At 39.2% G+C, this 26562-nt stretch overlaps 1 protein-coding gene across 23 annotated transcripts in view; it reads left to right on the top strand.

Moving 5' to 3' along the window:
• PTK2 (protein tyrosine kinase 2) overlaps positions 1 to 26562 on the top strand; it is a 353655-nt gene that overhangs the window by 44986 nt on the left and 282107 nt on the right. For 13 of the 23 annotated variants that reach the window (XM_074387195.1, XM_074387192.1, XM_074387194.1 and 10 more), the window contains exon 2: positions 974 to 1071. The exons of 9 other annotated variants lie outside the window; for them this stretch is intronic. The gene's annotated coding sequence lies outside the window, so the exon portion shown is untranslated. Of the gene's footprint in view, positions 1 to 973; positions 1072 to 25783; positions 25870 to 26562 lie in introns of all 23 variants that reach the window. One more of the 23 variants, XM_074387200.1, reaches the window with a different exon arrangement.

The raw sequence follows: 26562 nt of genomic DNA, 5'->3' as shown, positions 1-26562 counted from the left end.
CCCGTTCTGTCTGCATTTAATGCTGCCAGTTCTGAACCTTCTCCTGACATGGCTGTGGAAATGGAATTGTTTCTTAGTGTTTTTGGCTGCTGGCTTGCTCTGGCTGCATTGGGCCTGCTGAGTCATTTGCTGTGCCTCCAATCTTTTATAGATTGTTTCCTCCACGTTTTTCTGTGTTCTTTGTTTGGTTTCTATCTTCAGTGTTAGAGGCTTTTTTTGCAGCTTCAAAAATTCGGTAACTTTTTCTTTCATTTCTCCCTGTCCTGTGGGTTTGGTTTTTAAGTTTGTCTTTTTAATATGTCTGTATTAGTTTATTCTCCCACTGCTAATAAAGACATACCCAGGACTGGGTGATTTATAAAGTAAAGAGGTTTAATTGACTTCACAGTTCCACATGGCTGGGGAGGCCTCACAATCATGGCAGAAAGCAAAGGGAAAGCAAGACACATCTTACATGGCAACAGGCAAGAGAGTGTGCAGGGGAACTCCCCTTTATAGAACCCTCAGATCTTGTGAGACTTACTCACTCTCATGAGAACAGCACAGGAAAGACCTGCCTCCATGATTCAGTTACCTCCCACCAGGTCCCTCTCACAACACATGGGAATTATGGGAGCTACAATTCAAGATTTGAGTGGGGAACACAGCCAAACCCTATCTAACTCTTTTGTTTAATTTTAGTGGGAGGGAAATAGTTGTGTATATTCTGTTTGCCGTCTTCCTCTGAATTTGTTAGCTAACTTTATGTCAGATTAATTATGCTCGTTGATGTTTTAATACTTCTTATTTATATTTTTTTTCTACTGAAATATGGGTTTGAAGACAAGGCTTTGCCTAAGTTGTTATTCTTAGGTCCAGTACAGTATGTATGGTAAGCAGTGAAGAAGCTGACTGTAAGGTGTACAGTACAATAAAGCCTTGAAAAAAAACAGTGAAATAATGGTGGTTTTATATATATATTCTTATCTTTCAGGTTCCCTTTGACTGCAATGGGAAGAGGAAAGATAAACTAGAATTATTTTTTTAAAATTGTCATTTGATTTCTTCAGAGTTATTGTGGCCTTCTGAACTGTGAGTATAATTCTCTTGCTACATTGGTGTCTTGAGATTTTTGTTTTTTTTCTTTCACCTGTCTTAGTGTCTCTTTGATGCACAAGAAATAAACAAAAGGTAGTTGATTTGCAGGGTAGGTGAGGGAAGAAATAGAAACTGTTTTTTGTTCCTAATATGTGTAGATACTTTATGTATTTTTTTCTGAGACAGGTAGACAGTATAAAAATGGTTGATAATAACTTAGAATAGTGTCTGGTACATTATAAACACTCTGAATTACAATTACTAATTGAATCCTCACAGTAACTTTATAAGTAAGGTTTACTGTTCTTCCCTATTTCACATTTGCATACACCAAAATACATTGATGTTAAAGGTTACTAAGGTAGGGCTGGATACAGTGGCTCATGCTTGTAATCCCAGCACTTTGGGAGGCTGAGGCAGGAGGATCACTTGTGCTCAGGAGTTTGAGACCAAGTGGGTGGGCGTGGTGGCTCATGCCTGTAATCGCAGCACTTTGCGGGGCTGAGACAGGCGGATCACTTGAGGTCAGGAGTTCGAGATCAGCCTGGCCAACATGGTGGAACCCCATCTCCACTAAAAATACAAAAATTAGCTAGACGGTGTTACACCCAGCTATTGTAATCCCAGCAACTTGGGAGGCTGAGACAGGAGAATTGCCTGAACCCAGGGGGAGGTGGAGGTTGCAGTGAGACCGAGATTGTACCACTGCACTCCAGCCTGGGCGACAGAGCAAGACTCTGGCTTAAAAAAAAAAAAAAAATAATAATAATAATAAATTTCGAGACCAGCCTGGGTAACATAGCAAGACCTTGTCTCTCTGAAACAAAAAGCCAAAAACAAAAATTGCCAGGTGTGATGATGCATGCCTGGATCACAGGAATTTGAGGCTGCAGCGAGCTAGGATCACACCACTGTACTCCAGCCTGAGTGGCAGAGCAAGACCCTGTCTCAAAAAAAAGATGACTAAGTTAGTAAATGGCAAAGCTGGGATTCAGACTCAGTCTGGCTTCACAGTGTGTGCTCTTGACTGGTTCGGTAGTCGTCTTCCCCCAGTCTGTGGTTTTGCTTTTTGTAGTTTCAGTTACCCAATGTTAGCTGCAGTCCGAAAATATCAAATAGAAGATTCCAGAAATAAACAATTTATAAGTTTTAAATTGTGCACCATTCTGAGTAGCCTGATGAAATCTCGTGCATCCTGATCTGTCCCACCCTGTCCTGTCTTACCTGCGATGTGAATTGTCCCTTTGTCCAGCATATCCACCACACTGTGTATGCTGTCCACCTGTTAGTCACTTAGTAGCCATCTCAGCAGGTCACCTGTCAAGGAATGACAGTGCTTCTGTTCAGGTAATGCTTAGTTGATTTCATCATGGCCCCCAAACAGAGGGGTAGTTGTGATGCTGGCATATTGTTAAAATTGTTCTATTTTATTATGTTATTCTTGTTAATCTCTTACAGTGCCTAATTTATAAATTAACCTTCTTGTAGGTATTTATGTATAGGAAAAACATAGTATATATAGCAGTAAGTACAGTCCCTAGTTTGAGGCATCTACCGGGTGGGTCTAGAAGTATATCCCCTGCAGATAAGTGAGTATAGCTGTATCTTTATTCTCATGGGATTTGGATGCAGATATTGATTTATCTGTATATTATATTTTCTAACTCCTTAATCTTAATCAAATTATTTAATCTATTGAAAGCTATTGTTTTTAATCTGACAGAGGGGATTATTATAGAATCTCCCTTATGGGATTACTGTGAAGATGCTGTGAGATACTTGTAAGGTGTTCAACACTCAAAATTGTTACCAGTGATTATTTGGTGCTATTCTTCTCATTTTAATGAGCAGAAAACAGAGCCCTAAAGAGATTCTATTACTTGTAATTTGTCAGTTTGTAACTTGGAGATCTTGGTGCATGTTTTACAGTTGAGAAATTATATAATCGAGGGTAATCTTACTTTGTCTTGTTTCCAAAGATTGCTCTTTCTTCTAGGTCTGGTGGTAAATTGAGGACAGTTATGTTGGTAGAATATTCATAAATCTCTTTTGTGGGCATTTTGCTTTATATTGTTATAGTAGATACCTGATAAATTTGGACTTCATGGAGTCAGAATTCATGATACTTTAGCGCTATATTGAATTTGGCTTTGGCAAGTGTTTTTGGAGTAAGGGCCCAGGATTCTTTTTTATATTTCCATATGAGTCTCAGTTTGCTTCTTTCTTTGTTCTCTTTTCTCTCCCAAATGTACTTCTATTTCTAGGTATTAGGAAGGGAAATTATGTCACACAATTGCCATTTCTTTGCAAGGCCTAGAAATCTTGGTCCTGTGTTCTCCTGTCCTTTCTGGGCTAAAGGAGAGGAGCTGTTTCTGTGCTTTGTGCTGTGCCAGATGTGATTATGTTGCAGTGTGAGAAGGTCACAGCCCCTCTATATGTGTCCCCTTACTCCCCTCCCCCTGTCTATGTTGTACCCTTCTTGCTATAACAGTGCATTCTATTTATTTGGATGTGAGTCTGTGTGTGAGAGCAGTTTTTGTTATTTCATCTCTGCTTAACCTGCAGTTAACTTTAACTAAATGCGGAATTAGAACTGTTCAATACTTGTCACAAAATAAGTTCTCTTTTCTTAGTAGATCTGAGCAAAAGAAAGAATATCAAATGTAACTTTTCAGCAATATTAGCTGTAAAAATATTTATTCTTGGTATATATAGCACAAGACAGTTTCATAGCAGAAATACAAAACTTTTATTCTTAGTGTAATGTGCTGGGAAATGAAAGGCTATAAGAGAGGTGAGATGACAAACCAGCTCTTTGTGACCCAAGAGCCAGCCCATTGGCTCATTGGAACTTAAAAAAAATTTTTTTTTTTAATGTTTCTTTATAGATGGAGTCTTGCTTCGTCACCCAGGCTGGAGTGCAGTAGTGCGATCATAGCTCACTGAACTGCTGGGCTCAAATGATTCTGCCATTTCAGCCTCCCAGGTAGCTAGGACTATGTGCACATGCTACCATGCCCAGCTAATTTAAAAAATTTTTTGTAGAGATGAGTCTTGCTTTGTTTCCCAAGCTGGTTTCAAACTCCTGGCTTCAAGTGATTCTCCCACCTTGGCCTTCCAGAGTGCTGGGATTATAGGCGTGAGCCACTGCTCCTAGCCTCATGGAAACTTTTTAGCTATAGGACAAAGTCTACCCATCCTGGTTTGTCTGTTTAAAGGCATTTGAAAATATATATACCCAGGAAAATAACCTGATAACCAGTGTTCTTGTAATTCCCACCCCCTAAAAAATTCTGGACAGATGGTCAGGCCATATGTGTAAGTCTGGATTCCAGTCCATTGAATTTCATGATGTAATGCTGAGATATAGGTCCCTTATTTCACTGAGTTCCCTTTCATTAGTCCCTTGGGCCATTTTAGCTCCTGCAGTATGGATCTGGTTCTGAAGCAGCTAGCTTTGGCAGAGTTGGTTCTTGGTCCTTGCTTTGTTTTGAAACGACACATTGGAAGACAGAAATTTGGGTTGGAGGTTGGGAATGGTGGCTCACACCTATAATCCAACATTTGGGAGGCCGAGGCGGGCGGATCACAAGGTCAGGAGATCGAGACCTTCCTGGCCAACTTCGTGAAATGCCGTCTCTACTAAAAATACAAAAATTAGCTGCATGTGGTGACACATACCTGTAGTTCTAACTACTCAGGAGGCTGAAGAAGGAGAATCGTTCTTACCTGGGAGGTGTAGGTTACAGTGAGCCGAGATCATGCCACTGTACTCCAGCCTGGTGATAGAGTAAGACTCCATCTCAAAAAAAGAAATTTGGGGTGGAGGTATTTTAGAACCAGAATTCTAGGCAAGGCAAGGAAAGTTTGGGAGCAATTGAGTTGCTGGGATATATATGGAGGTAATTTTTAGGGTTAATATGGTGTGGGAAGGTGGTGGACAGAAAGGAAGGCCTCCCTGGGACCCTTCTGCAAAATCCCATATTTGTGAATAAAAGCATCTTTTTTTTTAGCGTAATGGCCGATGAGCACAGCTGAGATAGATTGGACTCTGAGGTTCTGGGAGTGTTGACTCAAAAAAATATTTTTTAAGTGTCTTGAATGCTAGGCACTCTACTAGGTCCTAAGACTTTCCCATTTAATCAAATTGGGTGTGATACTTGTTCTCATGAAATATATTTTTTCTTTTTCTTGGGGGAAGGGAGGTTACAGATATTTAATGTAGGCTAGTTAGTGCCATGATGAAAGCATATATAAAATACCCTGGGAGTGTTCATAGGAAGGCCATATAACCCAGATTGGTCAAGAAGAGCTTCCCAGGGGATATGTCCATGTGGAGCCCTTGAAGAATAAGCATTGACTGGCTTGCTGTCCAGAAGATGGGCAGAAGAAATGTCATGTTCAAAGGCTCAGAGGCAACAAAGCTTGGTGTTAAGGGATGTTTGAATGCAACTTTCTATAGATAGAGCAATGACTGTGGAGGAAGAATGTTTAAAGATGAAGCTGGAAGATAAGAAGTGCCATGATTGTGAAGGGTTTCTAAACCATGTTAAGGAGCATATGTTTTATGCTAAGGTTAGTGGGGGAGAACTAAAGTGTCTGTTTTTTATTTATATAAGTAAAAAGGAGATAGAATACATAACGTTATGATGAAAAGCAACAATTTTCCCAGCCTCCATAACCCTCCATTCTCCATAGTTATCCTTTGTAACCATTCTCCATTTTAGATTTCTGATAGTTACCTCCAACATAATATGTTGGGGATTGGTTCCAGGATCCCCCCCGGGATACCAAAATATATGGAGCCTGTCTCTTATATAAAATGATGTAATATTTGCATAAAAACCTATGCATGTCCTCCCATACATATTTAATCCCTGAACAGTGTGGGGGTAAGGGGTACCCAGCCCCTTTGCAGTTGAAAATTTGTGTATAACTTTTGACTCACCCAAACTTAAAATAATGTCAGAGGATCCTTGGGGGTATTGCTTCACCAGCCAGAAATCACTGTGGCCGGTGGCACCTTCTGTCTGAGTATTACTCATGCCCACTGGGCTTGCTCTGCTCACTTGGCTTGGCATGCTACACTTGGCTTGGACTACCAGCCTGGATCCCACACCTGCCAAGGGTGAGCCAGGTGCAGAGCAGTAAGGGGGTCTGTGGGCTTGTGAGCATGGGGACTGGCCACTGTGCACAGCTGGCTGCTGCCGTAGGGCAGGCAGCTTCAGACACTGACACGTGCCGGTTCTGTGCGAGGCTGCAGCTGTCCCAGATATACTGCATACAGCTTCTGCTGTGGGTACCTGCATCTGGATGAGGGGAATGAGGTGGCGCCCAGAAGATTGGAGATGCCAGGAACTGCAGAGCCCCAAAGAGGGTGTCATAGCCCTGGCTAGGGGAGCCCCTAGGGAGCCCCTAGGTTTGGGCTCCCTGAAGGGCTGCAGCTCTTCTCTTCTTGTTGCCCACAACATGGCCAGCAGGAGGCCATGTTTCAGCCCTGTTTGTGTTACAGCTCTTTCACTTCCACCATTCTGCAGGTCCTGAGTTCTTACCCTGTGTCCAGGAAGAATGAGGTACATGGACAACTGGAGGGTGAGCGAAGTGGAGAGGAGCTTTATTGAGTGATAGAATAGCTCTCAGGAGACCTGAAGTGGGTAGTTCCTTTCCATAGGCAGGTCATCCCAGTGAGTGTCCAGATCTCAGCAGAGAGGAGATCCACAGTGGGTAAGTAGCTCCTTTGCACAGGCAGGTTGTTCTGGTGAGTTGAAGAGACTCAAAGTGGGTAGCTCCTTCCTGTGGCTGGTAGTCCTAACATCTGTGTAAGTCTGACTGAGACTGGGGTTTTTATGGGCTCAGAAGGAGGAAGTGCATAATTGATTGGGCTATGGGTGGACCCGGAAAAAGCACTGTTAAGTTCTCACTCCAGGTCATGGACTCCACCTGAAACTGCTGGCCTGGCCCCCCAGGATTCAAGGCTGTCTCTGGCTTGAAGGTGGAATTTCATGGAGGACCTGCCCCTTTCTACTCAGGAGCCTTTCCGCCCTCTCCCACCATCAACATGCCATCCATGGCACCCAGGCTGTTTGTGACTAGGTGTGCCTGCAGGGCCACACTGAGGCACCCTCAGCTCCCCGTTGGCCTCCCTCCCATGCTTGTCAGTGCCCAAAGTCTGGAGGGGCCCAAGGCGGCAGGGGGCTGGTGTGTCAGTGCTGTCTCGAGCACGCACTCATTTGGCCAAGTTGTGACAGACCTGGACTCAGCCACAACTTAGGTCTGCCCCAGAGTGGGCATGCGATGCTGGGGAGAGGCCAAGAGCTTTTGAGGGCAAAGGGGCTTCCCGGACCCCTAAATGCACAGGGATGCCCAGGTCTGGAGCCAAGGCTGAGAGGCTGCAGCTATACCCAGGAGTGTGGGGAGGCTGCAGCTCTACTCAGGAGTGTGGGGCTCCTGTCCCGCCAACTCCGTAGGGCTGGGGCTCCTGCCTGTTCCCTGTTCCCTGCTCCTGCTGGCCCCACTGCAGCCTGTCTTCGCAGCAGCCTCTCCAGACAGGCTGCCACTGCCATTGATAGTGTAGACTGGAAACCTTACTGAGAACATAAACAGTTGATTAACATATGTTTTGTATGTTATATGTATTTATTTATTTTTTTGAGACAAAGTCTTACTTTGTTGCCCAGGCTGGAGTGCAGTAGCATGCTCTTGGCTCACTGCAACCTGCACCTCCCGGGTTCAGGCAATTCTCCTGCCTCACCTCCTGAGTAGCTAGGATTACAGGCATGTGCCACCATGCGTAGCTAATTTTTGTATTTTTAGTAGAGACAGGTTTTCACCATGTTGGTCAGGCTGGTCTCGAGCTCCTGACCTCTTGATTCACCCGCCTCGGCCTCCGAGAGTGCAGGGATTATAGGCATGAGCCACCACGCCTGGCCTTTTATATATATTATATACTATATTTTTACAATAGAGTAAGCTAGAGAAAAGAGAATATTAAGAAAATCCTAAGGAAGATAAAATATGCTTATTCATTAAATGGAAGTGGATCATCATGAAGATCTTCATTCTCATTGTCATCATGTTGAGTAGGCTGAGGAGGAAGAGGAAGAAGAGGGGTTGGTCTCGCTGTCTCAGGGGTGGCAAAGGTGAAAGGGGAGGCAGAAGAGGCAGGCACACTCACTGTAACTATTATTGAAAAAAATACCTCTATAAGTGGACCTGCACCATTCATATCCATGTTGTTCAAGGGTCAACTACTTTAAATCATCTCTAGATTACTTATAATGCTTTATACAATGTAAATTCTTTGTAAATAGTTGTTATACTGTATTAGTTAGGGAATAATGACAAGAAAACCATCAGTACATGCTCAGTATAGATGCAGCCATTCATTCTTTTTCCTCAAATATTTGAGATCCATAGTTGATTGAATCTGGATGTGGAACCCGGTGACATGGATGGCTGACTGTACTGTATGTTAAGCTTTATCATTTGTGACTTTTCTGTTTTAAATGACCTGTTGATTTTCTGATTCGGGATATAAAGGTTTAACTTATTTATGTTATTCCCCATATCTCTTCCTGCATTACTTATTGTTAAATAGTTTATATGTGTAGTTTTCTTTTAGAAGTCTGTTGTAATTTAACAGTATCTTTCCTTTGCTTGGGTTATTGATTCATGTCAATATCTTGATTCCTTTGTAAGATAAAGATAGTATTGCCCTAAATGATGACCCTTGCCCTCCAATTCCAGCGTGTCTCCCTGTCTTGCCTCATATTTTATGTTTTTGTTATTACTTTCATGTTGTCTGGGCTTTTCACATGTGCATTTTATCTACAACTCCAACCAAGTGTTCTGGGGACTGCTCACGGGTTGAACTCTGAAAGTAGTTTATTGTTTTTAATTTTAGGAATCATCTTGTCATTCTGAGTCTCTTTTTCATGAGAACCTATTATAGTTTAAAGGATTCACAGGTTTTTCCAGATGAGCTTACAGGCATTTTACTTGTGTATTTTAAGTTTTCTTGAGCTTTCCCAGCTTAGCTTTGTTCCAAGGTCAGTTTTTATCTTTGTTTATGTTGGTGTTTATTTCTTTTTCATGAAGGCGGTGTTCCCTGTATATTTATTTTGCCATCCTTTGTTGTCTCTAAGTGTATAAGAAAGCAGGACTAGCTACTTTTCTGAGTTAGATTTAGCTCTCATGGGAATTCAGAACTGAAGTACTTTGTTGCTTCATATGCTTTTAGTCTGTGGGCTCCTAAATAACAAAGGGAAGTTTTACGTAAAGATGTTAACACCTATGCCAAAAACTTTTGCTATGTTTTCTAGAGAAATTGCCTCTTGGGATTTTAAAAGTATTTTTTATTTTTTGTCTGAGGGTAAATGCCAAGTTAGCCTAGGACAACCAGCCAGTTAAGCCCTCTGTTTTCACCCCTGGCTATTAATGTCAGACTTCACCAGTACTTCATGGCCAATCCCAAAGCCTCGTCAAGATTCACTTGAGTTTTGTCTCTGTTTTACACATCACTGTACATCTAGCTCCTCTTTAATAGCTAGATATTTGTTTAATTTTCGTCTTTTGATGACTCTTTCCTTTCTCTTATTTACCTTTTTTTTTTTTTTTTTTTTTTAACTTGCACACTTAAGTTTCATTGAAGTCTTCACAGGACTAAAAACTCATTACCAACTTGAACTTGAAACTCCTGAGGATTTTAGGAGGTGGGGTGGCATGTTGTTTTGGAGGGTATGGATTTTCAGTGGTGGAGTGATGTTAATTTGCTGTGTGGCTAATATTTGAGTTAGATGAACCTGAGTTCAAACTTTGCTGCTGCCACTTTTAGCTGTGGAACTTTGAGCAAAACATTTTACTTTTTCCTTTCTTCTGTTTCCTCATTAATTGAACAAATATTTATTGAGACGTTGTTTGTAGCAAGATGATGTGGGGACAGTTGAAGTAGTTCTTTTATAATGCCTCTGTATTTCTATAAATTTTGAGGTAATCTCCTAAGAATGAGTGGAAGAAGCAATGGTAGGGTTGGAGATTTGATGATAGTGGAGGAAGTTTGAAATAGGGGTATGAAGAAGGAGAGAGAGCCAAACAGGGATAGAGGAAGCTGGTCTAAGAGTGTTGTGGTTCAGCTGAGATTGGTGACAATTAAATTAGAATGTACCAATTTTTTAAGTTAATGACATTTTTGTCTGGTGTTCACAGCAGTCCAGGTATATTCTTTTATAAGTTGTCTTAATATTTGTATTGAATCATGAAATGGATTTTTTCCAGGCCTAATGTTTATTGGAAGGACAATGGGAGTTGGTAATATTGGTAAAAAAGATTGGTTTAAACTATGACTTTACAATTAAGGAAATGTTTGTTGAGCTTCTAAGTGCTCAGTATGGTTCTAATTGTTTTAGGTAGATAAATCACTAGGCCAAACAGAGTCTGTATAGAGTAGGGAAGCAGATAATAAAAAATAACATAATAAAAAAAAAGTACATTATGTAATGTATTGGAAGGTGAGAAAAAAGTAATGCCATAATATGAGTGAATTTGAGGTCTAAATAGGGTAGTCATAATAAGCCCCATTGTAAAAGTGAGATTTGAGCTAAATACAAAGGAGATGGGTGTATTCCTGCAGGAAACCACAGGCTCCTGTTGTTCCTCCATCTGCTTCCCAGAGGTAACTGAAATCATCTGGTTTAGGTGTTGATTTTACTATTTACATCCTTGTTTCCTAATAGTATTTGTGTACTAATCATTGCTGCATCAATTTTAGAAAACATTATATGCTGAATTCCTAACATGGTAGGTAGGGATTTTCTCTCTGTGTTCTTTCCTCTCCCAATCTTCCTCATGTAGTTCTGGAACAGTTTTTGTTGAGCTCCTTATTTTGGTTTTTAATTATTTTGACTTTTAAACGTACTAAGTATTGAGCCAATTAAAGTAGTATGGTTACAGTTCTTGTCCAGCTTTGTTTTTCTTGTTTTCTTGGACTGAAAATTGCAGTTGTCCCCCTTTTTTGCTTAATAGTCTTAGGTCAGGCTAAGGTTTCCCACTCTAACAGCTCTGTAGGTCAGTCCTCTCAATTAGTTTCCTTGCAGTCAAGTGTATTCGTTTTCTAAACATACTCCTCCTGGAGCTTTCCTTCTCCTATTCCCTGCTTCAGTCTAGAGAGGTTGCTCTCTAGACCTGCTGTAAATAGTACCAAGGTAGAGAAACCTGTAGTACTCGCAAAAAATAAAGGGAGAACAGGTGAGACAGATGATTAGAAAATACTGATTGAAAACATTGATGGGAAGGACAGAGGAATGGAGATGATTTCTTCCTGGGGAAGTGTGTAAAGGAGAAGCTGTAGTTGAGGAAGGACATTCTAGGTAGTAAAAATGGTGCCGGAAAAAGCATGGAGATGAAAATGATCTGTTATTTTTTGGTGACTTGAAAAGCTGCCTGTGTTGTGTTACCTTGTTAGCTTTATATATATATATATATATATATATATATATATATATATATATATATGTATGTATATATATATATGTATGTATATGTGTATATACATATATATGTATATATATGTATACACACACACACACACACACACACACACACACACACACGTATATATATAAACTTAAAGACTTTGCCCTGAAGAGGTTTAAAAAAGTTTAAATGGGAATCGTGACATTCAGAATGTTAAACACTGATGTATTTTTGTTTCGTTTTTTGAGAAATAAGGGTCTGTCTTTGTCACCCAGGCTATAGTACAGTGACATGATCATAGCTTACTGTAACCTTGAACTCCTGGGTTCAAATGATCTTTCTGCCTCAACCTCCCTAGTAGCCGAGACCACAGGCGCATACCACTGTGCCTGGCTAACTTTTAAAAATTTTTTGTGGAGGTGGGCTCTCACTGTGCTGCCCAGGCTAATTTCGAACTTCTAGCCTCAAGTGATCCTCCTTTCTTGGCATCGCAGAGTACTCAGATTACAGGCATGAGCCATAGCGTCCTAAATTGTTAATGTCCTAAAACCTGAACATAGGGCATGTCAGGAACACTTAAATTCAAGTAATAACCTTAAGCTGTTTATTTTATGTATTTATGGAAAAATCCTTACACATTGTTCACAAAAAATAAGCTTGGCATCTAACCAAGCCAATTCATCAGTGCAGGAATGAGTGCTGTAGCACCACTTCAGTTTTCAGGCAAGAACAAGATGAATGACAACAGGAAATTTAAGAAGTTGCTCTGTGTTTAGCCAGATTGGGGAGTGAGCAAGCAGAGAAGTTGGAAAAATGTCATTGAGGCATGTAAGCATAACTTTGGTCTATATGGCATAGCTATGTAGAGAAAAGCCATTGATAATGAGATACTGAAAAACCAAGAGATTAGTTTCTTTCAAAAAGAAGCATTGCTAAGTTTGAAATGCTGAGGCAAGGCCTGGTACGGTTGCTCACTCCTGTAATCCCAGCACTGTGGGAGGCCGAGGCGGGTGGTCACGAGGTCAGGAGTTTGAGACCAGCCTGACTAACATGATGAAACCCTGTCTCTACTAAAAATGAAAAAAATTAACTGAGTGTGGTGGCACACGCCTGTAATCCTAGCTACTCAGAAGGCTGAGGCAGGAGAATCGCTTGAACCTGGGAGGCAGAGGTTGCAGTGAGCTGAGGTCGTGCCATGGAACTCTAGTCTGGGCGACAGAGCGAGACTCCATCTCAAAAATTAAAAAAAAAAAAAGGCTGCGGCAAAATGCTGAGAAATAAGGTTCATAAGTAGTCTTGATTGCAAACTCTAGGATACCTTTCGTGTAAATGCTTGGAACTTTTCATGGATGATCAGGCCCCTGTGTTCAGTGGGTGTGCTGTATGCAAATGTTATCTGCTATCTGAAGCTTCAGCTTTTTACTCAGTTTTGTGAAGAGCACATCTTTCCGATCTTTATTTACATTTATGATTCAGAAGTCATGACTGAAGGAACTAGTCATAAATCATAATAGCTGTCATGTGTCAGTCATTGTGTTAATTAAATCTTATTTATTTCTTTACAGCAACTCAGTAAAGTTTTGATTACTATTCTCATTTTACAGATGACAAACTGGGCTTAGGGAAGTTAAGAAAACAGTCCAAGATTCCTTGTGGCAGTACCAGGTTCTCCATTTCCTTAGAATAAAGCTCAGCCCTTAACCATAACCACAGTGTGTAGTTGGCAGTCATACATTTAACAGAACAACAGTGCCACCTACTGAATTACCAGTGACCTTTCCCCTCTAGTACTGTACTTCCTTTAAAGATGTATCAATTGTGTTAAAATGTAGTATTTCTGTAAAGCCTTGCAAACAATTCTTAGTCATCCATGTTGCTGGCTCTTACTGAGGGAAGAGGGTAGTTTCATAAACTACTTGTAAAAGCAGGAAAATGTTGATTTCCTGATTCTGAAAGTGGACAGGCAACTTTGTGTAGGATTCTTACCTTCAGAGAAAGGAAGAGACGGGGATGAGTATTTTTTCTTTCTATCCGTCTTTGCGTATGGTAGTGTTGTGAATTGGAATGACAAGTAGGCAGTTTAGATTTTTACTCAGTCCTTATGAATTCCAAATTCTTTTGGCTTACCAAAAGAAACAAACATTTTAGCAGGTTTTCTTTGATAAACTGTCTGATGAAAAAGGATAGGTGTCTGAATAAAAATTTCAGTGGAAAAAATGGCCAAAAGATTGGAACAAACATTTCATCCATTTGATATCAGTAAGCACACAAAAAGATGCTCCACATCAGTAGTCATTAGGAAATGTAAATTACTACCACATGAGATATCACTGCAACCCTATTAGAATGGCTGATGTTAGAACCAGAGAGAAGGTGACAGTGCCACGTGATGGGAATGTGAGTCAGTTAGTACTCTCCTGCTCTGCTAATGGGAGTGCCAAATGTTACGATTGCTAAGGAAATCAGTTTGGCAGTTTCTTATAAAGTTGAACATATACTTATCACCTAATCCAGAAGTCCTACGTTGAAATATTTACTCAAGAGAAATAAAAACATTTCCTTACAACGACCTCTGTGTGACCATTTATAGCAGCTTTACTTGTAATCACGGGAAACACCTTAAATGTCCATCAGTTGGTAAATGGATAAACAGATTTTGGTACACCTACACAATAGGGATCGTCTGCAGCAATAAAAAGGAATTAACTGCTGATGTACCTAACAAAATGGCTGAATCTTCAAAGCAGTCTACTAAGTGAAAACACAAAACTCCATAAACTGTGATTTTATTTATGTAACATTTTGGTAAAGACAAATTGTAAGAACAGAAATCACATCAGTGGTTGCCTAGGGCTGAAGAGAGAATTGAATACAAAAGAGCATGAAGGCACTTCTTGGGGTGATGGATATAGTCTGTATCTTCAGTGTGGTGGTGGTTACATGCACCCATTTGTATTAGGCTGTTCTTGCGTTGGTCTAAAGAAGTACCTGAGACTGTGTAATTTATAAAGAAAAGAGATTTAATCGGCTCACTGTTCTGCAGACTGTACAGGAAACATGGCGCTGGCTTCCAGGGAGGTGTCAGAGCGCTTTTACTCATGATGGAAGGTGAAGTGGGAGTAGATGCGTCGCATAGAGCAGGAGACAGTTGGAGGTGCCATACGCTTTTAAACAACCAGATCTCACATGAACTCACTTATCACCAAGGGGATGGCACTAAGCCATTCATGAGGAATATGCCCCATGATCTAAACATCTCCCACCAGGCCCCACTTCCAACACTGGGGACTATATTTCAACATGAGATTTGGCTGAGAAACAGATCCAATCCTTATCACCATCCACCTGATGTTTTTACTGTACAAGTTGTGCCTCAGGAAAGAAAACTTTAAAAAGAGAAGAAAAAAGTGTCTTATGTGCAAATAGCTATTATCCATATACTCTTGCTCACATACATGTACACCCCCCCCCCACACACACACACTTACTAGAGCTTGAATTTTCTTTTCAGTTAGGTTAACATTGATTTGTCTGGATTACGTATCACAAAAGTTTCAGTGGAGTAGGTTTCAATGAAGTAGGTTTCAGTGTAGACACTGCTTTTGAAAAGATAATCTTGGAGTCCTTGGTTCATTTATGTAATTATTTGTGGCGTAAAGGCTTTATATTTGTCTTTGTATAATGACACTGTATATTAAAAGGTCATATAATTAGCAGAAATAAAAGATGTTTTAAAAGTTAAATTATTTGTTGCTCAGGTATTGTTGCTGAAGTGCTTTTAGCTCTGGAAAAATAGTTTTATCAGTTTTATAAATTAATAAAAATGCTATTTCTGATATTGATGAAACTATGCAGTGTTTAGCTCCATTTTTTAGTTAATAGTTAATGCGCTATAATGGTAGGGTACATTTATGTTTTGAACTGCTAGAAATAAGAATGTACACAGTAAGTCTAGCCACAGAGGTTCATGCCTGTAATCCCAACACTGGAAGTGTGAGGGGTGGGAGAATTGCTTGAGCCCAGGAGTTAGAACAACATGGCAGCACCTCATCTACAAAAAAATTTTACAAATTAGCCAGGTGTGATGGCACATGCTTGTGGTCCCAGCTCCTCCGGAGGCTGAGGCAGTAGAGTTGCTTGAGCCTGGCGGTGGTCAAGCTCCAGTGAGCCTGGGTGACAGAGCAAGTCTGTCTCTCTCTCTCTCTCTCTCTCTCTCTCTCTCACTCTCACTCTCACTCTGAAAAAAAAAAAGAATCTATGTATCTATATGTACAGTAAATGGTAAAAGTTAGTTTCATTGAACTTAAGGCTTTGTTACGATTATTTTTAAGTTTCTTAAAGCTATACATGAGGCCAGGGCTGGTGGTTCACACCTGTAATCCCAGCACTTTGGGAGACCAGGGCTTGTGGATCACTTGACCTCATGAGTTTAAGACTAGCCTGGGCAACATAGCTAAACGCTGCCTCTTCAAAAAATATAACTGTTAGCTGGGCTTAGTGGGGCACACCTGTAGCCCCAAGTACTTGGGAGACTGAGGGGTTGAGGCTGCAGTGATCTGAGATCTTGCGACGGCACTCCAGCCTAGGTGACGGAAGTGAGACCTTGTCTTAAAAAAAAAAAAGTTGCTCATTGCTACTTTGTGGTACTTGTTGATGTCCTACGGAGCAGCCATTTAGCATTTTTTCCCAGTAAACTCTTGCTTTAAAAGTGACAACAGTGAGTAGGAGTGGAATCAAAGTAGAAAATTTTATGTTCTAATTTTCATTTAAAAATCAGTTTATTTTAAACGATCAGTTCATCATCATTTTTTGATCTTCAGGATATACTATAATGTGTAGTACTAACAGAATCAGTGATAGGATGAGGTACATTACAGTAGGACTTCTCGGAGTTGCTTTTTGTTTATTTAATGTATATGCTGTTCTGTGTTCTTGGGGCCTGCCTTGCTGTCCCCAGTAGATGAGACCTATTTATGACGGTCTTTGCAGAGTACTGTTTATATGTTGATCACACAGTAAATATCTACTGGTAGTGTGTTTGACAGCTGGTGTTTGGGAACAGGAGAGAGATTACTAATTGTTCTGCTTTTTATTTTATTGTCTCTCTCTATTCCTGTATTTTTTCTCTGGGAATCTGTTCATTAACTTAACCCTGGTTTTGAAGGCTTAAAAGTGTGCTGGTATGCTTTTTATAATTGATGACAGTTGCAGCTGGTGCAGCCCAGGTGGCAGTCATTCATGGTGCATTTGTCATTGCATAAACTTGGGATAGCTGTTCATATTGTGTTCACTGAGTTGAATTTATGGGTGTGATTGTTGTTCTACATGTTGAATTAATTTTTTCAATTTTTTTTTGAGACGAAGTTTCCCTCTTTTGTGTGGTCTCAGCTCACTGCAACCTCTGCCTTCTGGGTTCAAGTGATTCTCCTGCCTCAGCGTCCCAAGTAGCTGAGATTACAGGTGCTTACTACCATGCCCAGCTAATTTTTGTATTTTTAGTAGAGATGGGTTTTACCATGTTGGCCAGGATGGTCTTGAACTTCTGACCTCAGGTGATCTGCCTGCATTGGCCTCCCTAAGTGCTGGGAATACAGGTGTGAGCCACTGTGCCTGGCTCACATGTTGGATTTAACTGCCAATTAAAATACCTTCAAAAATGTGACTTCCTATTTCATTAAAAAGTAGTACGTGTGGAATAGCACAAATTAGAGGTGGAGCATAAATTTTTAAAAATTTAATCATATTTTCTCATGTTTTTAAAAAGGATATTTAGCAGATCTTAGACAAAATATACTAAAAGATATTAAAGTCACTTGAAGCTTTTCTGAATGAATCAGGATTCTCAATATGAACACCTGTTATTTTCAATATACAGTACTTTAATATGCAATAAATTTTCCCTTTTCACTCAATATCTGTTACAGTCTTTGTTAGATTCGCTTTCTCTAAAAGCCCTTCCAGCATTTTTTTCCAGTTTGCCATTCCCCTTTTTTTTAAATGATTTTATTTTGAAAAAGGTTTGTTTATTTATGGAAAAGATGCAGGTATACCAGGTGCATATAGTGAACTCCCTGTGCCCCTCATTTAGATTAAGGAGTTGTTAACATTTTGTCACCAAATTCCATGTACTTGTTTTTTGTCTGTCTATATGTATATGTGTATGTTTGTGTGTGTGTGTGTGTGTGTGTGTGTGTGTGTGTGTATTTTTTTTTTTTTTTTTCTAATCTCTTTGAGACAAAGTTGGAGACATGCTCTTTACTCCAAAATATTTCAGTTAGTATTTGCTAGGAGCAAGGATATTGTTCAACACCACCTTGTAGTTGCTAAAATTATCAAACTTACAAAACTTACCATTGCCACATGATACTATCTGGTATATAGTTCATGTTCATATTTTATTTTTTTGAGGAGGGATTTTGCTCTTGTTGCCCAGGCTGGAGTGCAGTGGTATGATATTAGCTCACTGCAACCTCTTCCTCCCTGGTTCAAGCAAATCTCCTGCCTCAGCCTCCCAAAGTTCTCGGATTATAGGCGTGAGCCATGGCGCCCTGCCATGTTCATATTAAAAAAAAAATTTTTTTTTAAAGCCTACAGCACCCAGTATTCCCAGGCAGTCTCTCAATCCCAGTGCTAACCAGGCCTCACCCTGCTTAGCTTTTGAGATTGGGTATGGGGGCATGGCTGTAGACCATGGTCATATTTTGCCAACATAATGTTCCTTATAGCAGTTCTTTCACTTGATTCAGGATCCTATCTGGAATCACTTGTAATGTGTAGTCATGTGATTCGTCCTGTCTCCTCTTGTCCTCATCCTCGTCCTTGTCCTTGTCTTGTGCCTTGTCTTTCTGAAAGAGTCTAACTCTGTCACCTAGACTGGAGTGCGGTGGTGCTATCTTGGCTCACTGCAAGCTCCGCCTGCTGGCTTCAAGGCTGTCTCTCAGTCTCCTGCCCCAGTCTCCCAAGTAGCACCACCACACCTGGTTAATTTTTTTGTTTCACTATGTTGGCCAGCCTGGTCTCGAACTTCTGACCTCAGGTAATCTTCCTCACTTGGCCTCCCAAATGCAAAATAGCATTTCTTTCCTGGTGTACTGTTGTATTTTAGGGTAAGGATGTTGTATTGTTCATCGTGAACATAACTGTTAGTCCCAACTTCTTCAAGCAGAAGTCTGTGTTTATTACTTGCCTGTCCTATCAAGGATATGTCAATACAAACAGTAAGTACAGCTGGAGCTAGTGATGAGTGAATGTGAATAGAAAAAAAGTATGTGGATTTATTTTTTTCATTCAGCACACAGTTGAGTGCCTCCAGTGGCTCAGGCCCAGTACTCTGTTCTTTTCTCTCGTTCATTTTTCCCTACTCATATTTCAGATGATTACTTGGTGATTTGGAGTTGTTTTTGGCACTTCCCCTAGTTTTTGATGTTAATTTTAGTAACAGTCTCTCCTTTTTAAAAGACATCTTTCTTTGTTAATTTGCGACATTGAGATTATCACTAATAGTTAATGCCAGAGAAGGAAAATTAATTTTCCATTATATAAACCTTATGAAATGATTTGCCATAAAATGAATAAATGTGTACATACTACCGTTTTTATCTCCTAGTGACAACAGCTTTGAAATAAAAAATTCTGGTAGAATAATGGTGTTTGGGCATATATATGACATAGGTGACAACATGACCGAGAATGAGGGACTAGATGTGACTTTTAGGCCACATGGCCAGAAATGGTATGTAAGATTTGAATGGGGAAGATTTGTGCAACCCAAAATGATAATTTTATTCTGGACCTGCAGGGTTGATGAAGGCTACCTGTTGGATTTGTGTGGAAACTGTGGATCCTAACTCTATCATCGTTTGGTGGACTGGGGGTGGATGCGACTTGATCATTGTTAGAGCTGAACTTACAGTGTATGGAGCTGAACTTGTATGGTGTACATATCAGTAGCAGTGATGCATTTGGGAAAACTTGGATCACTTATGTATGCTTGTCATTAATTCTTTTGCAATTTTTTGAATGAAAAATTTTGAATTAGTAAACATAGTTTAAAAATAAAATTTATAGTTCTTTTGAATTTGGCTTTAAATGTTTAGAATAAGTCTTTAGATTTAAAGGTTAGGATATACTTTTATTCATTAGACAATAAAGTTTACTGTGTATACATCTGGAAGATTGTTCAGACTGTTGAAGAAGATGTATCCTCCTTTGTTTGCCCTCAGTTCTTACCTTTTCTTCCCAAACAGTACTTTTATTCACATAAGATGATGTAAGGAGGGAGGAAACCAGGGTGTAACTTTTGATGCAAAAATACTCTTTTTCAAAAAAATATTGAGAATGGGGTCTTACTATATTACCCAGGCTGGATTCGAACTCCTGGGCTTAAGCAATCCTGTCATCTCAGCCTCCTGAATAGTTGACATTACAGGCGTGCACCACTGTACCTAGCTAATTTTTTTTTTCCCTGAGCTGAATCTCACTCTGTCACCTAGGTTGGAGTGCAGTGGCACCATCTTGGCTCACTGCAACCTCCACCTTCCGGGTTCAAGCAATTCCTCTGCCTCAGCCTCCTGAGTAGCTGGGATTACAGGTGCACACCACCGCACCCAGCTAATGTTTTTGTATTTTTTGTAGAGTCGGGGTGTCACCATGTTGGCCAGACTGGTCTGGAACTCCTGACCTCAGGCAGTCTGCCTGCCTTGGCCTCCCAAAGTGCTGAGATTACAAGCATGAGCCAATGTGCCCGGCCTAAAATATTTTTATTATGGAAACAGAGTCAGTTTGTAAGTGGATTTTATTGAGAAGAAGAAGATAACACAGCTTGTTCAAATGTTTCCATGGCATTTGTACAGTAATCATGAAGGCTGTTTTTATTTTAGGACATACTGTGGCTGCTGCCAGATATTTACCCAAGGTGTGGTACAGAGTTGTTTCCTCAGGTGAAGCACTTTGTTTTGTACCACTGAGTCTAAGGCTGGCCCTAAAAGCAGTGGCAGGGCAGTTCTCCCAAGGGAGTGCCCCAAACTGTCCTGGAATGGGGTTGGGTGATCAGTCTAGAGCATTCATTGCGGAAACTTACAGGGGATTATGACAATCCTCGTGACAGCTGCCCCCCCCCCAAAAAAAATGCAGTGGGAGTGTTCTCTTTAGGTATGTCTGTAGCAAGGGGATTAAAGTGTGGAGCTTTTATGAGTTTGAGAAATTTGTCTCAGGTCCAGGGCTGGTTTCTTTCAGTGTTCTGTGCAGCAACTTAGATACCTTTATCCGTGCCTGGGAATGTTTCAAGGCTCCACACTGGGTTCATGCCTGCTGGGGAAAACTTGCACCTGGCTGGGTCACAGAGCAGTCAAGGCACTCTGATATTTGGTCAGGACGTAGAATAAAAGCACAGGGAAACAGAACAACCCTACACTAGTGGACTTAGTGAAGGGTGCCTTCTATTTGCATCATCTCTCTTTGCATGAGAGGAGACAAAGAAACTCTGAATTTAGTACCATGAATTGTGTTAGATGTGAAGAGGAGGTTGTGTTGTCATCTTAGATAACTGTTAGAATGAAGCAGAGGGCAGTTAAGTTTGAGGATACGAAAAATGAGATTGTACTGAGTATAGTTTTCAATAGAAGAAATAAGTTCGGTCATACTCTTTTTGTTTTGTTTGTGAGAGATGGGGTATTGCTATGTTGCCTGGGCTGGACATGAACTCCTGGGTTCTGGTGATCCTCCTGTCTCAGCTTCCCAGATAGCTGGAACTACAGACGTGCAGCCACTGCCTGACTAAATCGTAATCTATATGTAAAGATTACATTGTAGTAAATACATGTACTTTTGTGGTCACATTAAAAATACATAAATGTATTTGATATATTTTGGGCCTAGGAATATGTAGTTACATTAAACCCTGTAGGTAGTAATCCCATTATTTTTGTTTTCTTGCCTATTTTTGTTAGGTTAAATCAGGTTTCTTTTTTTTTTTTTTTTTTAACTAAAAGATGACATTTGCTTTTCTTAAACTTGGGAGATACATACTAGCAAATTTCTGTACTCAAAGGTGGTTCTTAGGTACTAATTCAAGGGTGCCAATTAGAGTATACTTTAAGCCACCTGTGTAATTATATCCAGACTTTATATATACTTAGCTCATAAAAATAAACTTTCATTCTCTCATATTTAAGTCCATTTTATATAGACAAATTCATAGCATAACTTTATTTTCGGAAAATCAGATGTGGAAATACAACCACAGCTGAAGTAAGTTATAATTTCCCCAGGAAGTAAGAATAAAGCTATACAGTAATGATTATAAAAAGAAAATTTAGGAGAGAGATCCAAGATGGCTGATCACTAGCAGCTCGGGATTGTAGCTCCCACTGAAAACGCAAAGAACGAGAGGACGCCACACCTTCACATGAATTCTTGTTGCTCACGCACGAGGAGATTCCCAGCGGAGGAGCCCCACGGGTCGCCAGCGCGACTCTTGTGACCGGCGAGGCGGTTTTGCCGGCGCCTCGGAGCATCGGTTCTTGGTGCAGAGTCAGAAAGGCACCATCAATCTTAACGCCGCTGATTTGGTCGGCGCAGTGGGTTGCTCAGATTTCGGCGCTGAGAATCAATAAGTTGGACGTCCACTCAGAAACCCAATTACAAAGACGGTAATTATAAAGACAACAGATGGATAAATCTACAACGAAGGGAAGAAAACAGCCAAAAAAGGCTGAGAATACCCAAGATCAGAATGCCGCTCCCTCAGCAGGGGATCCCAGTTCCTCATCAGCAACGAAACAAGGCTTGATGGAGAACGAGTGGGTTCCAATTACAGAAGCAGGTTTCAAAACGTGGATAATAAGAAACTTCTGTGAATTAAAAGAACTTGTTCAAACACAATCTAAAGAAACTAAGAACTTTGAAAAAAGGTTTGACGAAATGTCAACAAGAATACAAAATTTAGAGAGGAAAATAAGTGAATTGATGGAACTGAAAAACACAATACGAGAACTTTGTGAAGTATGCACAAGTTTTAACAGCCGAATTGATCAAGCAGAAGAAAGGATATCAGAGGTCGAAGACCAACTCAATGAAATAAAACAAGAAGACAAGATTAGAGAAAAAAGGATAAAAAGGAATGAGCAAAGTCTCCAAGAAATATGGGACTATGTGAAAAGACCTAATCTACGCTTGATAGGTGTACCTGAATGTGACGAAGAGAATGAATCCAAGCTGGAAAATACGCTTCAGGACATTATTCAGGAAAATTTTCCCAACTTAGTAAGGCAGGATAATATTCAACTCCAGGTAATACAGAGAACACCACAAAGATATTCCTCAAGAAGAGCAACTCCAAGGCACATAATCGTCAGATTCACCAGGGTTGAAATGAAGGAGAAAATACTAAGGGCAGCCAGAGAGAAAGGTCAGGTTACCCACAAAGGGAAGCCTATCAGACTCACAGCAGATCTCTCAGCAGAAACCCTACAAGCCAGAAGAGAGTGGGGACCAATATTCAACATTCTTAAAGAAAAGAACTTTCAACCAAGAATTTCACATCCAGCCAAACTAAGCTTCATAAGTGAAGGTAAAATAAAGTTTTTTGCGAACAAGCAAGCACTCAGAGAATTCATCACCAGGCCTGCTTTACAAGAGCTTCTGAAAGAACCACTAACAGTATCAGCCTTTCTAAAAAATACCAAAAAGTAAAGAATATCAATACAATGAAGAATTTACATCAACTAATGGGCAAAATAGCCAGCTAATATTAAATGACAATATTAAACTCACATATATCATTATTAATTCTAAATTTAAATTGATTAAATTCCTCAATTCAAAGACAAGCAATTTGGACAAAAACTAAAACTGTATGCTGCATCCAGACCCATCTCACATTCAAGGATACACAAAGACTCAAAGGATGGAGAGAGACTTACCAACCAACCAGAGAGCAAAAATAATTAAATAAAAAGCAGAAGTTACAATTTTTGCCTCTGATAAAATAGTATTTAAAGCAACAAAGATCAAAAGAAGCAAAGAAGGACATTATATAATGATAAAAGAATCAATGCAACAACAAGAAGAGTTAAAGGTCCTAAATATACACGCACCCAATACAGGAATACCCAGACATACAAGACTTATAAAGAGACTTAGACTCCCACACAATAATAGTGTGAGACTTCAACATTAATATTAGACAGATCAATGAGACAGAAAATTAACAACGATACTCAGGACTTGAACTCAGATCTGGAACAAGTAAACGTAATTAACATTTATAGAACTCTCCACTTTACACAAAATATACACTCTTATCAGTACCACATCATATCAACTTAGAAGTTTAAACGAAATGTCAGTTGGCTCCTTGTTTGTTATTCTCTTCCCTCATTTTCTTTCATGTCTCCATTATTAAGGACAATTATAGGCATACCCATATTTAGACTGCATTCTAGCCCGGGCAACAAAGCAATACCCCCATTCTCTCTCCCTCTTCCTCTTTCTCTTTCTTCCTCTTCTTTATTCTTTTTCTTATTATTCTTTAAAAAAAAAAAAAAAAAAAAAAAAAGTCCTTCAAAAAAAAAAAAAGACTGATGCTTTCACTAGTGTGTAAAAGCTGTCTGAGAAGATCTGGGTCACAAAAAAAAAAAAAAAAAGAAAGAAAATACTGTATCATTTCACATTCCTAGTACTATTGAGTAAGAGTACATTTCTTTCTGCATTTCTGAAAACAATACATGCTATAAGTTTTGTTTTTTTTTTATTCTTCCAGACTCATGTGGCACAAAACAATATCTCATTATTTTAAATTTTATTTTCTAGTCTAATAAAAAACTTGAGCATCATTTCACATATTTTAGTCAATCTAGATTTGTTCTTCTGTAAACTGTCTATTCATAACCTTTTATCGTTTTTTACTTTTTTCTTTCCCTTGTCAATTTGTAAGTCCTTTCTGTATTATATAAATATTAATCTTTGTCACCTGAAGTGAAAGTATTTTCTCTATATATTCCTTTCTTATTGAATTTGTTGTTCATAATTTTATCATGCAAAAGTTTTAAATCTCTAGTCAAATGTGGCTATCTTTTGTAACATTTGGGTTTCCTATTATTGCAAACATAGCATATTCCTTAACCAGATCTATTAATTTATTGTTTACATGTAAGCATTTATTTATTTGGGGATGTATGTAAATTGCCTTAAATTTATATATTTTAAGATTTTTTTTAAATTTTATTTTATTTAATTTTATTTTTGTTTTGAGTGTTTTTAACTAAGAACATGATAATGTGCAATGGATTTCCACTTAGTTACATTGTCTTTTGACTCTCAATCAGAAGTGGATAGGGCTCTTTACATATGTTCAGTGCCTTTCTCATTAAAGATTTAGAGCTTTCTTTAAGAAGAAAATGGAATTTAAAAAATACTTTTGTTCACAGGTGCCTACTGCTAAAATATAGAAAGGATAAAGTCAATTTTGTGATATTTTTTAAACGTAAAATATCTCTTGGATTTGTTAAGTTCACAATCACAAATCATCAAAAAGAAAAAAAAAAAAAAGAAAATTTAAATTTTTCAACATATTTTTGCAGTTTCTTGCCCTCCATCACTCATTTAAAAAAATGGATGTTCTTAAAAATGTGCACATTAGGTGTATATTTTGACATCTGAAATACAGGAGATCCATATTTCTATATTTATATAATTCGTATTTCTTTGTCTAGGAGCAGAAATCAAATGCTTTTAGTTGTTGCTGTTAATTATCCTTATATCTGTTTTTGATGTTTAGCTTTCTTGTTTGTGAATGCACTAATTTATTAGCTATTAAGATGCATGGAAAGGCCATATCCCAAAAGAGCAGTAGTCATTATAATAGCTTTATATAATTAACTGAAAGCAGGATTTTTCTCTAAAAGGTTATCTTCCTAGAAAGTTTTTAAAAAAGATGTTGTTCTCTAGAATATCCTTTGTCCTATGGGACTGATGAACTACAGATAATGGTAATTTTTAGATTTAAAGCTGTTGTGGGACTTAAGTTTAAAATTTTATGTAGTATTTTAATTTGTAACTTTGCTACGCTTAAAATTCGTAGCAACCAAAGTCTCTGATGTGACATGTGCTGTGACACATTTGGAGATGGTTCTGTAATTTGCTGGTGGAGGTGTGAAAGCTAAGTAGGTCCAGTTTTTGAATTGGTTACAGATTGTTTCTGAGATAGATCAAGATCTTATCTCTCTCTTCTTTTTAGGTCAACTAAAGATGCCCCTGAAACATAACAACAGCATTGGTCGGGTACAGTGAGGCAAGAAGGCCCCCCCCACATTTGCATCCCAGGTAGCAAATGGGCCCAACAAGTTGTTACTTTTGCTTTTAAGTGAAGTGTCTTTTGTTATAGTGGCCCTTCCTTCCCTGTTTTACCTTTTACCTCTTTGTAGACTTTGTGAGTACTCATTACATTATTAAGAATTTAGAATGATGTTGATTTATCTATACAGTACATGTTTGTCTTCCCTTGACCTCTTTAGGTGATGTAGATGTATAAAAACTACATTGCTCATTGATCCTGCTTCTCATTTTCCCACAATTGATTTTATTAGTTGAAAAGATTGAATTCACAAAGCTATAAGGTTCTGACCTACTTAATTTTTTTAATTTCTAATTTTAGAGACAAAGTTTTACTCCAGCTCAAGCTGGAGGGCAATAGCACTATCATAGCTCACTTGTAGCCAAGTAATCCTCTTGTCTCAGCCTCCTGAGTAGCCAAGACTGCAGGTGCATGCCACCTTGCCTAGCTAATTTATAAAAATTTTCTTTTTGAAGAGATGGAGTTTCACTTTGTTGCTGAGGCTCTGATCTACTCTAAAAATGAGGACATACTGAACATTAAAATTACATGAACCACACATTAAGAAAAAACTTTCATTTTGTTGGTTTCAACTAACAGAGTGAATCTCAGAGGTCTGTGCCAGCCAGTTTGGAACTGGACTCGGCTTTGAACTCCTTCTAGTCTTCCCTTGTCTCTAGTAT

The sequence above is a fragment of the Saimiri boliviensis genome, chromosome 15 (assembly GCF_048565385.1).
Source record: "Saimiri boliviensis isolate mSaiBol1 chromosome 15, mSaiBol1.pri, whole genome shotgun sequence".
Lineage (NCBI taxonomy): Eukaryota > Metazoa > Chordata > Mammalia > Primates > Cebidae > Saimiri > Saimiri boliviensis.
The sequence above is the reverse complement of the archived record's forward strand: the minus strand, read 5'-3'. Positions and strand labels throughout refer to the sequence as shown.